This window comes from Phacochoerus africanus, chromosome 15 (genome assembly GCF_016906955.1).
Source record: "Phacochoerus africanus isolate WHEZ1 chromosome 15, ROS_Pafr_v1, whole genome shotgun sequence".
Taxonomy (NCBI): domain Eukaryota; kingdom Metazoa; phylum Chordata; class Mammalia; order Artiodactyla; family Suidae; genus Phacochoerus; species Phacochoerus africanus.
The window spans coordinates 19669718-19683198 of record NC_062558.1 but is presented as its reverse complement, the minus strand read 5'-3'; the positions used below and the strand labels follow the sequence as shown (position 1 = coordinate 19683198).

At 40.4% G+C, this 13481-nt stretch overlaps 1 pseudogene; it reads right to left on the bottom strand.

The window, feature by feature from the left end:
• Nucleotides 1-417: 417 nt before the first annotated feature.
• On the bottom strand, nucleotides 418-1213 carry LOC125116292 (acidic leucine-rich nuclear phosphoprotein 32 family member E-like; annotated as a pseudogene).
• Nucleotides 1214-13481: the final 12268 nt, after the last annotated feature.

Below are 13481 nucleotides of genomic sequence, written 5' to 3'. Positions count from 1 at the left end.
CTATCATTCAAGAGACTATTTTCATTCCAGATTCCAGCCAACTGTGATTTTGGTTAATTTATAAATAACTTTAAAATCTTATGAATGAAATGCATACTATACTGTGTAAAAGCGACCATGTTTTAATTATGCTAAAACTGAATAATACAGTGAGCTTTAATTAGAAAAGTTGAGATTCTAAATAAATTGCTAGGGGATTTCACATTGGGGTCAATGAAGATTTCTCTACTTACAATATGATCATTAACAGACTAGTTAATCTTATTTGGAATGACAAGGCAAAAATAGTAAAACCACACTTTTCCTATAAAAAGTTACACGTTATCTTCTGTAAGGATAGCTACTGTACATGAAGAAATAAAGAAGATGTGATCACTCTTTTGCACACCCAGGAATGTTAGGGAATCTTGTCTTAGAATGATCTAGTCATCTTCTTCGTCTCCATAATCTCCAGCATCTCGTTTCCTCTTTTCCCTTTGAAGGCCTACTTTTTCCCCTTCTTCTTCTTCTCCTTCAACATAGTTATCATCATCTTCTTCATCCTGAATATCTTCTTTCATCAAGTAGGAGAGGCCCACTTCCTCTTCTCCCTCTCCAGTTCTGAGCCTTCTTCATCTTCATCCTCATCATTATCTTCATCCTCCTCTTCCTCATATCCTTCAGGTGGACCAGCTTCATCTTCCTCTTCCTCTTCATCATCTTCATCATCTTCATCTCCATCCTCATCATCCTCTTATTCTGAGTCTGGTGCTTTGTTATCCTCCTGGTCAAATCCATCTAAGTATGTGATTTGCTGCAGCAGCTCAAAGATACTTTCTCCATAATCTTCCAGGTTTGTGATCTCACGGTTAAACAAGTCAAGACTTTTCAACTTTTTAAGATTTTGCAGAGCTTCTACTGTACTGAGATCTTTGATTTTGTTTACACTCAAATTGAGGTAAGTAAGATTTGGACATTTCTCTTCCAGGACTTCCAAGCCTCCAGAAATTATATTGTCACTAAGTTCCAACTTTCGAAGTTTATTTAAGCTGGGCAGCCGGGCCAGTAAACTTAGTTCCACATTAGCCATACTCAGAAACACCAGTTTTTTAATAGTATCATTCAGGCCCTCAGTTTACCCATTGACACACAGGCAATTATCAAGGACCAACTCTGTCACTTCCTCCAGAGCTCTGTCCCTTAGCTCCAGGTTAATCCTCTTCTTCATCTCCATGACCTACTCCTGCTTTTATGCTATTACTCTCCTCCCTTACCCTTTCCTGCCTCTCACTACCCCCAACCCTAAAATTTTAAAAGATTTCAAAATGAATTAAAATAAAAGAAAATTTAAACGCCCACCACCACCAGATAGGTGTGTGGGAGAAAAAAGAGAATAGCAAATGGAGTCCAAGGTGTTAGGACTCTTAACTCGGCTGTTCCCACCTCCTTGTCCACACACTCGTGTGCCACTCACACGTGCACACGCACATACACACACCTGCAGTTCCTTCCCCTTCAATGGCTGCTCAGAGACTTGTACCATACTGTTTTGATTACTGTAGTTTTATAATATAGTTTGAACTCAGAAAATGTGATAACTCCTGCTTTGTTCTTCTTTATCAGGATTGCTTTGGTGTTTTAGGGTCTAGTGTTGTTACTTACATGTTTTAGGATTTTTCTTTTTACTTCTGTAAAAATCACCATTGAAATCTTGGCAGGGAGTGCTAAGATTAATGGTTTGGGGTAGTATGGACATTTTTAACAATATTAATTCTTCCAGTTCATGATTATGTACACCTTTCCATTATTTGTGTCTTCTTCAGTTTTTATCATCAATGTCTTGTAGTTTTCAGCACATCAATCTTTCACCTCCTCAGTTAAATTTATATAAGGTATTTTATTTTTCTTAGTGCTTCTGCAAATGGGAAAATTTATTTATTTTTTGGATAATTTGTTATTAGTGTATAGAAAATTACTGATTTTTGTATGTAAGTTTTGTATACTGCCACTCTACTGACTTTGTTGATTAGACAGTTTTTTTTGTGGATTATTTAGGACTTTATATAAAATTATTTCGTATGTGAATATAGCCAATTTTACTTTTTTCCTTTCCAATTATGATGCTTTTTTTGGTGTTCATTTTATTATTATTATTTTTTAATTGTTATTTCCCCAATACAATTTTTTTTTCTACTGTACAGCATGGTGACCCAGTTACACATACACGTATACATTCTATTTTCTCACATTATCATGTTCCATCATAAGTGACTAGACATAGTTCCCAGTGCTACACAAGAGGATCTCATTGCTAACCCATACCAAAAGCAATAGTTTGCATTTATTAACCCCAAGCTCCCCATCCACCCCACTCCCTTCCCCTCCCCCTTAGCAGCCACAAGTCTATTCTTTAAGTCCATGATTTTCTTTTCTGTGGAAAGGCTCCTTTGTGCCTTATATTAGATTCCAGATATAAGTGATATCATATGGTATTTGGCTTTATCTTTCTGACTTACTTCACTCAGGATGAGAGTCTCTATTTCCATCCATGTTGCTGCAAATGGCATTATTTCGTTCTTTTTTATGGCTGAGTAGTATTCCATTGTGTATACATACCACTTCTTCTGAATCCAATTGTCTGTCGATGGACATTTGGGTTGTTTCCATGTCTTGGCTATTGTGAATAGTGCTGCAATGAACATGTGGGTGTGCATGTGTCTTTTTTAAGGGAAGTTTTGTTTGGGTATATGGCCAAGAGTGGGATTGCTGGGTGATATGGTAGTTCTATGTATAGATTTCTAAGGTACCTCCATACTGTTGTTCATAGTGGCTGTACCAACTTCCATTCCCACCAACAGTGCAGGAGGGTTCCCTTTTCTCCACACCCCCTCCAGCATTTGTTATTTGTGGACTGATTAATGATGGCCATTCTGACTGGTGTGAGGTGGTATCTCATGGTAGTTTTGATTTGCATTTCTCTAATGATCAGGGATGTTGATAATTTTTTCATGTGCTTATTGGCCATCTGTGTATCCTCCTTGGAGAAATTCTATTCAGGTCTTTTGCCCATTTTTCGGGTGGTTGGCTTTTTGCTGTTGAGTTTGCATATTCTAGCGATTAAGCCCTTGTCAGTTGCATTATTTGAAACTATTTTCTCCCATTCTGTAAGTTGTCTTTTTGTGTTCTTTTTGGTTTCCTTTGCTGTGCAAAAGCTTTTCAGTTTGATTAGGTCCCATTGGTTTATTTTTGCTCTTATTTCTGTTGCTTTGGGAGACTGACCTGAGAAAATATTCATGAGGTCGATGTCAGAGAATGTTTTGTCTGTGTTCTCTTCCAGCAGTTTGATGGTGTCTTGTCATATTTAAGTCTTTCAGCCATTTTGAGTTTATTTTGGTGCAAGGTGTGAGAGTGTGTTCTAATTTCATTGCTTTGCATGCAGCTGTCCAGGTTTCCCAGCAATGCTTGATGAAAAGACTGTGTTTTTCCCATTTTATGTTCTTGCCTCCTTTGTCAAAGATTAATTGACCATAGGTGTCTGGGTTTATTTCTGGGTTCTCTATTCTGTTCCTTTGGTCTGTATGTCCAGGAAACTAAAGAAGATGTAAAGAAATGGCAAGATATTCCATGCTCCTGGGTTGGAAAAATTAACATTATAAAAATGGCCATACTACTCAAGGCAATCTACAGATTCAATGCAATCCCTATCAAATTACCCAGGACATTTTTTTGAAGCTCTCTATTGAATTCTTCAATTTTGTCAGGGTAGTTTTAAATTTAGGATTTCTGTTTCATTTTTAATGATTTCATTGCTTTGTTGAGCTTCTTTATTTATGCATTATTTTGCTGATTTTGTTTAGTCGTCTCTGTGTTCTTATAGTTCACTAAACATCTTTAAGAGGAATATTCTGTATTCTTTGCCTGAAAGCTTATAGATCCCCATTTTTGTAGGTCAGTTATTGAAGCTCTATTAGTTTCCTTTGGTGGTGTCATGTTTACCTTATATTTCATGATCCCTGATTCCTTACATTGGTATTTGCACATTTGAGTAGGTAGTTTCCTTTTCTACAAGTTTCCAGGTTTGCTTTGGCAGAGACCTTCACCAGTCTACTCAGCTTGATGTTTTACAAGTGTCCACTCTTAATGTCCCTGGGCAGGTGAAGCCTCCTGTCAGGATCTATTTTGGGGCAAGGTCATAGAGTGCTTGAGTTCTGAGGTGGGAGGGTGTCGCCAGCTGGTAACAGCTAGATGAATTCCCTGCCCAAGAGATGCTGTAGGATGTGCTCTGTGGTTGCCTGGATTCTCTGGTCAGGCTTCCTAGATAGTCAGGACTGGGTACTCAGAGGTAGATGGGGTTATGAATTATCTTCTCTGCCCTGGTGGGGTGCTGAATGGTCTCCAGGGCCCACATAGCTCATTGTTGGGGACATGAATCAGGCAAGATGGTGCACTGAATTCTAATGCTAGGCAGGGTTTTGCTCTGCAGTCTAGGCTACCATAGCTTGTGCTGTTCAATTTTTCATGTACCATTCTAAGTGGGACTGTTGGAGGGCTATGCAGCCTACCTCTGCTTGGCTCGGCTTCCTGTTTGGGCAGGCCAAAGGGTGGACTCAGCAGTGGGTGGGGCCATGAATTATTTTCCCTGCCAGGGCCAAGCAGGAGAACCGGTTCCAATTCTTGTGGTTTTGACCGAAGCCGACCCATGCTCCAATTTCTGTGGCTAAATTGGGCCACTGCCTTTTCTCTGCCTGTTTGATAATCATCTCTGCCTGCTGGACTCTATCTATGCCCAGCAGTTTCTGGGCTACCCAGCTTTCCAGTACTCTGGGTAGGCTTTCTGCTCAGGTGTGGCTGGGGGCTACACTTAGCAAATGCAGGCTAAATTAGCTCCCTTGACCAGGTAAAGCAGGAAAGCCAGCACCAAGCAGCCTCCCAAGTGTTCCCACTCAGGCTTTCTGGTCAGATGGGGCTGGAGCTACACACAGCAGTGGGTGAGGCCTAGAAATTTGCTTCCTTGCCAGGGTAGAGCCAGAGAACAGCTTCAGCTCAGCAAGCCTTCTTGAGTGCCTTCCTGACTCCAGGTGACCTGCACCCCAACTTCTCTGGGAAAATGGTGCCACTAGCTTTGTTCTGTGGGTGGTCAGCTCTGCTTGCCACCCTCTCTGCTTGAGTATGGCTGAGGTAAGCAGCTTCCAGGTGCTCTGGCCAGCTTTCTGGTTAGGGAGGGTGGGTAGCTACACTGTGCTGTGGGTTTGGCTGTGACTCAGCTCCCTTGCTTGGGATGTAAGATCAGACTCCAGGGCCGGCAAGGCTCTTCATTAGAGGACCAAGATCTGGCTGAGCTGTGACCTACCTAGTTGCCTGGTCAGACTGTATCAGCGTTCTGTCTCTGAAATGAGCAAAGCTGCTGGTTGGACCACCTGTGCTGTGCACATGGGAACTGTTTTTGAGAGGGGGGCCAAGAAGCGACTCACAACACCAGGGAGCTGGATGTCCACTGGAACGTTCTCTTCCCCGGAGAGGAACTGGAGTCCCAGGGGAGGGAGACCTCTGTGCTTAGCACTGCCTGGAGGAGGGGAGTGCCATCAATATGAAGCTGCTCCCGCCCTTTGATGGGGTCTGTCTTGGTTTCTGTGGTGCAGGTTGTAACCTCACTCCGTTTTCTTGGTTCTCTGTACTGTCTTGGGCATGAACAGTTGTTAGTTGCTCTTCTTGGGATGGGGAGCGATGTTGGGAACAACCTGTGTTGCCATCTTGGGGATGTCACTCCATGGACACTATTTTCTTAAAAAAATGGCTAACATCTTTTCTTGTTTCTGCCCTCCTGTCCTTCTGTGTTTTTAGTCAGTTATCAATCCTTGTCTCAGAGATTCATGATGCTACAGAGAAGCAGAAAGAGGATTCTGGGTTTTTAAAGTATCGGCTTTTATGTTGCAAATACTGAGGGCCCAGAGGACAGGCTAATGCTATAAGAGTATGGTTTTCCTGCCCACATCCTCCCCTCCCTTTCCAGGTTTGGGGACAGGAAAGACCCCTACCCTCCAGAATGTCATTGACTTCATGCACTGCATTCTGTGTTCTGTGGCTGGCCTCACAAAGGTCATGCAAGTTCCACTGTGGGGAGGGGAGCAGAAGGCACCTAGTTTCCCAGCCCAGATGGACCTCTTGGAGGGCCAGGGCAGCACATGGAGTTCCCTCCATGAAAGAGGCCAGGAGAGAATGGGAGCGTTCTCATTTGTATGAAAAGAGGATGAATGGTACTTTCCAATGCTCTACCGGGTATTGGTTTCACCTGGAACTTATATGATTCTCCATCACAGAGCCAAAGACTGCCACAGAAACTAAGTTCAATGATAAGGAAACGAAGGGCATGCTTGAATAGATGGACTCAATTTGTACCCATTGTGCTTAGATTAACCAGCCCTCTGTCACTTCAGTGACCTCAGGTCTTCCAACCTTCTCAAGTCTCCTTTCCTTTGATATCTTGGCAGAATTGCTTAGCCCCCATACCTCCAGGTTCTGTAGAAAATCTAACCATCCCAGATGTCTCAATCTTCCTGGGAATTATATTTTCTGGGCACTGCTTGCCCTGATTTCTCCCACCGGCTTCTCTGTTTTTCCTGCTGCTAACTGCTCTCTTTTCTCTGTACCCTGGACACCAATTTCCTCCTTTATTCCTCTGATGCCTCACTAACCAAAGTTGATGAGACTAGCATAATTCAAAAGAAGGTTTGAGGTAATGGAGGGGAATAGCAGCAAAAATTACTGGAAGCAACTACTGGAAATGGAACCTTGGCTATTAGAGTCCTAACAGTCCTTGTCTCTTGATATATCTTCTTAGACATCTTTTCTGTTCTAGCGAGAGCCCTCTGAGTCAGAAATCCTGCTGAGTTTTCTCTGGGATGGTGTTTTGAAGCTCTTTGTGCTTTTCTAAAGTGTATTGAAAAAAGATCTAAACTGTTTTGGGGCATGATCTGAGACAAGAGAAGTGAATCACTAAGAAAAGAAGTCAGAGGTGAGGCTCTGAAACATGATGCAGGGAGAGCTGATTCTCCATCAACCCCTTGCCTTCCTCCTCAGCAACTCTGTGCTTTGCCAACATTTTGTCTCCATGAATGATGTTACCCTGCTCACAGCTCGTGGAGAAATGTCAGTTTTCCATGCTCCCACTTTCCTGCCCCTGTTCTAGGTGCACCTGGTTCCACCAGCCTTCTTTATGACACTGTTGTGAATGGGATGCCCTGCAATCACCCATTGATTATCAGTTGCACCACACAATAAGCTTGTCCCTCCTAACATCTGGTGTCACTGACACTTAATAAGAGAGTCCTCCTTAGAGCATCACACAGTAGTTCCTAGTCCTAACAAGAGCCTAAGTTGTCTGTCGAACTTTCCACAGAGGTGAGAGTAGACATACCAGTTATTAAGAGCATTGCAGTTCAAAGGGAGTAGCTCCAGAGGCATGGAGACCTAGTCCAAGCAATGTAACTGTTCAGGATTGAATGATTTAACATGGAGTGATGTCAGCTCCCTGAATCCTGGGAAAACCCCATCTCAGGAAAGAGTGAGTCACTTGCAGAAACTGTGAGAAACTGTGAGAGTGAGAGACTCCAAGGTGTGTTGAGAAGCTTTCCCATCCTCCTAGAGCTCAAAGCTCAAAGCAAGTGCTGTGCATGCTGATGGAGCTTGTGGGCAGGGCCAACCAGTGCTCCTGAGTGAGGAGGAGAAGCCCCTTCTCAGGGTGCTCAGAGAGGACCATCCTCTCGGGGGTGGGGGGTGGGGGTGGGGGTGGGGGTGGGGGTGGGGGTGGTGTGCGGTAATGTCACGGGCTTGCTCTGAGCAGTCGCTTACCCTCTGAGCAGTTGTCTCCTCAGCCTGTGTTTATTGACTTTTTACTTTGTTAGAAGCCCCTTGACCTGCGTGGGGGCTGGTGCAAAGTCCGACTCATCCTTGCATCCTGAGTGGTGCACACGTGGCCTCGTTTCTAGTGAATTTGACAATACGTCTGCTGAGGAGCATTTTTCCTAACTGGACTCCTGGTCGGGGAACTAAAGCTTAGTGACTGACTTGGGTCAGCAACTCAGGATGTAGAACACAGATGAGCAGAGTGACAGAAGAATATGGACCAGCCTAGTTGGAGTGATCGTATCTCCTGCTGCCCTTGATTCAGTTATGCTGCACCTGTGTCCTCTCAACATGTCCAAACCTACTGGTTGTCTTCAGAAACAAGTACCTCTCTCCTGCCTCAGACCCTGGCACAGGTTCTTCCTTCTACCCAGAATTGTCTTTCTCCATCGTTCTGCGTATGGCCAGTGTCTTCTCATCATTTAATATCACTTTTGTCAGAATGGTCTCCTCTGAGCTTGTAACCTATGTTTCCTGCCCCACCAACCAATCTTATAACATTTACAATATTCCATTCATTCATTCATTCATTTACTTCTTTTCTTAATATGAATTTCCTATTGACATGAAAGCCCCATGAGGGGAAGGGCTTCCCTTTTCTACTCATTTCCCCCCAGTACATGTACAGTATTTAACATAAAATAAGCTCTCAGCAAATATTTCTCAACACCTATATCAGTAAACATCATACAGTCATTGCTGCATGCTTTGAAATGAAAAGTTAAAACACTTTTAAAGAATAAGAAGGTTTGAAGTCATTGTCAGAAGTGTGACAGAGGAAATGATTTCAGTAGATTTTTAGAAACAGGACATACATATTATATATATATTATATATTTGAGTTGAAAATGCTTTGCAGAAAACATTTCAACCTAATGAAACATAGGAGTACATCTGTCTTTTTGAGTCATTGTTTTCTATGGATAGATGCCCAGAATTGGGATTGCTGGATCAAATGGTAATTCTATTTTTAGATTTGTGAGGAATCTCCATACTGTTTTCCACAGTGGTTGCACCAATTCCCACCAATAGTATAATAGTGTTCCCTTTTCTTCACACCTTTTTTCTTGTTGTTGATTTCCAGTTGTATAGCATTGTGGTCAGAAAAAATGCTTGATATGATTTCAGTTTTCTTAAAGTTACTGAGGCTTGATTTGTGGCCCAGAATGTGATCAATCCTAGAGAATGTTCCCTGTGTACTTGAGAAGAATGTGTATTCTGCTGCTTTTGAATGGAATGTCCTATAAATATCTATTAAGTCCATCTGGTCTAATGCTTCATTGAGGGCCTGTGTTTCCTTGATGATTTTCTGACTGGATGATCTGTCCATTGCTGTAAGTGGGGTGTTTAAAGTCCCCCACTATGATTGTGTTATTGTCAGTTTCTCCTTTTAAGATTGTTAGCAGTTGCCTTATATATTGAGGTGATCCTAAGTTGGGTGCCTATATATTTACAATTGTTATATCTTTTTCTTGGATTGGTCCTTTGATCATTATGTAATGTCCTTCTTTGTTTCTTATAATATTCTTTGTTTTAAGGTCTATTTTCTCTGATAGGAGTATTGCTATTCCAGCTTTCTTTTGATTCCTGTTTGCATGGAATATTTTTTTCTATCCTCTCACTTTCAATTTGTATGTGTCCCTAGAAGTGAAGTGGGTCTCTTGAAGACAGCATATATATGGGTCTTGTTTTTGTATCCGTTCAGCCATGCTATGTCTTTTGGTTGGAGCATTTAGTCCATTTACATTTAAGGTAATTATCGATATGTATGTTCTTATTGCCATTTTATTAACTGTTTTGGATTCATTTTTGTTGCTCTTTTTTCTTCCCTTCTCTTGTTCTCTCCTCTTGTGGTTTAACTATCTTTAGTGTTGTATTTGGGTCAATTTTTTTCTTATTTGTGTGTGTATCAATTGTAGATTTATGGCTTGCAGTTACCCTGAAGTTTTGATATAGGAGTCTATGTATAAATGAGACTATTTTAAGTTGTTGGTCTCTTAGTTGCAAGTGCATCTCCAGTGTCCTGCATTTGTAGCCTCTTCTTCTTACAATATCTGATTTTGGTAGCATATTTTTGCTTGGATGATTTCCTACCTTTACTGTATATATACCTTTACTGGTGAGCCTTGTCATTTGTGGTATTTTTGTTTCCTGTTGCTGTCTTTTCTTTTCTGCCTAGAGAATTTCCTCTAGTATTTATTGTAACTTGGTTTAGTGTTGCTGAATTCTCTTAGCTTTTGCTTATCTGTAAAGCTTTTGATTTCTCCTTCAAATCAGAATGAAAGCATTGCTGGGTAGAGGCATCTTGGTTGGAGATTTTTTCCTTTTATCACTTTAAGTACATCGTGCCACTCCCTTCTGGCCTGCAGAGCTTCTGCTGAAAAAAATCTGCCCATAACCTTATCAGAATTCCCTTGTATGTTATTTGTTTCTTTTCCCTAACTGCTTTCAGTAGTTTCTTTTTGTCTTTAATTTTGGTCACATTGATTAATATGTGTCTCGGGGTATTCTTCCTTGGGTTTATTTTATATGGTCCTGGTTATGCTTCCTGGATTTGAGTGAGTGGTTCCTTTCCCATGTTAGAGATAGACAAAATTTTTGGCAAGGGATTTCAAATATATGTTTCTTATAAATGATTCAGTTTGCATCTATTATATGACCTGTAGAAAACTGACCATTGTTTGAAAGTAATTCTTTTATTGACAATATTGCAAGATTTAGTTTAGGATTTTTATTGACCAGTCATGCATAAAATCTGCTACATATACACACACACACACACAAACACACAAAACTGAATCACTTTGCTGTATAGATATATATAACTGAATCACTTTGCTGTATACTTGAAGTTAACACAACACTGTAAGTCAACTGTACATCAATTAAAAAATGACAAGTTAATTATATGAATGAGAGCAAATGTTTTCCAAACAAAATACATACTTTTTGAGGAATTTTTCATCATAGTATGCATAGAATGATATTTTTAAAATACTTAGTTTAATAAAATATATTCTTAAAAAAAAAAGGAAGCAGGAATCTTGAGTACTTGAGAATGTCTGTCAGGTTCTTTTCTGACTGAGTAGTAGGTCATTATTATATTAATATTATATTAATATGCTATACTTTTTCCCCCTGATTTCTCTTAGTTGCAAGTGCAACTTGCAAGTGCAACTTTCAGCAGAAGCTCTGCAGGCCAGAAGGGCGTGCCATGATATACTTAAAGTGATAAAAGGAAAAAATCTCCAACCAAGATGCAGACATTTTGTAGTATTTCTGGCTTTTGAACATCACTGTTTAGAAGCCTGAAAACAATGTGATCTTTCTCCTTTTTTTTTGTTGCTATTTTTAGGGCCACACCCATGGCATATGGGGCTGAATTGTAGCTGTAACTGCTATCCTACACCACAGCCACAGCAATGCAGGATCCTTAACTCACTGAATGAGGCCAGGGGTTGGACCCATATCCTCATGGATCCTAGTTTAGTTCATTAACTGCTGAGCCATGAAGGGAACTCCTTTCTCCTTTATATATATATATATATATATATATATATATATATATATATATATATAAAGACTATATATATATATAGTCTTTTTATTGCTGCTCCTGTGGCATATTGAGGTTCTCAGGCTAGGGGTCAAGATGGAGCTGTAGCCACTGGCCTACACCACAGCTACAACAACACAGGGTCCAAGCCACATCTGCAACCTATATCACAGCTCACTGCAATGCTGAACTCACTGAGCGAGGCCAGGGATCAAACTTGCATCCTCAGGGATGCTTATCAGACTTGTTTCTGCTGAGCCATGACCAGAACTCTGATCTTTCTCCTTTAACATTACTTATTTTTTCTGCTGGGATGCTTCAAGAATTATACTTAATTAGAATATATGTTTTGTTTATTCTGTGACCTTTTTTCCTATCAGATTTTTTTAATTTTTAAATTTGTTTTATTCTAAATGTAGAGAAATTCTTCCTTATTATTTCTCTACATGCTTTTCCTATTTTATTCTTAATGAAGGATGTCATTTATCTGTTTTTTACATTTACCTATTTCTTTTAAATTTGCTTTAAGCCTTTTACCTCATTTTCTTTCTCTGTATTTATAGGCATTTCAAGACATTCTCCATGCTCTTATTTCAATTTTTCAACTTTTTTCTTCTTGTTTATAAATTATTTATTAGATCTTCAATAAAGTAGATTTTTTTTGTCCTCAATTTTCCCCCTTTACTTGCTTCTCTTTTTCTGTTTTATTGTTTTGGCTTTGAGCTCTTATTTTATGGAATTTGTTTTCTTTAAAATCCTTTTACTGTGTAAAGTACTTGTGGGAAATCAGTTTTTTTTTCCCTTGGGTTATGTTTTCTTTATGACTAGATCATTCCCAGGCTATTTTTTAAACTGTGGTGATCCATTTTTTTCATTATTTCCCTAATGTGTATTTTATCCAGTCCATGGTTAACAGGGCATTCTGCTGGAAATTTCCATTTTTACATCTTGGACGTAAATTCTCTTTACCAGGATTTCCTGTTTTTGCAGAGTTGTTAGATTTGTTCACTTAGGTGTCATGTTTGGACTGGTTGTCTATTCTGTCTTTCTGTAGACTGAGGGCCCAATGGGGGAGGAGATACATAACTTTTGCTATGGACACTCAGGTTTGGCTTTCTCTTTGAAACTCTCAAGTATCTCTTCTAGGGGCCAACTGCCATGGATTTCTGCTGTCTTCTCCTACTGGGCATGGTAAGCCCCAGTGTCTACTCTTATCTCTCACACCCAAGAGGGGGTAGGGGCTTCTGCCTTTTTTTTTTTTTCTTTTTAGGGCCACACCCGAGGCATATGGAAGTTCCCAGGCTAGGGGTCAAATTGCAGCTGCAGCCGCTGGCCTACACCACAGACACAGCAACACCAAATCCGAGCCACGTTTGTGACCTACACCACAGCTTGCAGCAATGCCGGATCCTTAATACACTGAGTTTGGCCAGGGATCAAACCTGTGTCCTCATGGATACTGGTTGGGTTCATTAACCGCTGTACCATGATGGGAACTTGGGGCTTCTGCCTTTGAAGTCATCCCTTGACTCGTTGCAGAGTTGCCTACTCATTCATCTCTGGAGTTTTGCTTCTCTCCAGATTGCAGAATACTAGTACCATTCTTAGGACTTTTTCAACCCACTTTCTTTCCTTTCTATTCTATCCTCTAATCTTTTTGGAGAGTGGGGCTTTATTATGAGTCTTGTACCAGATATAGTGAACATACATAGCCTTTGCTGTGGACATAGTAAATTGTCTGATGTGGCACTGCTCCAAACATTCCAGACATAATGCAGCATACACTTTATGTCTATGTTTGTGAAATTCAAAGAAATCCTACATTTCTGGTTTTTTTTCTAAGTTTCTGTTGCCCAACATTTATAGCACCAAGCTGCTCTCCTTCCCATGTTTGTTTGCTGCTGCTAAATTTGTTTTCTCTTTCATTACTCCTTTTAAAACATATCTTAACCCAAAACACCGGAGTATGACTTTATGTTATGTTTTACATTACAAGGGGAAAAAAACCTATTCAAAATAAGGAATCAAAATGAAAAGTACTCAT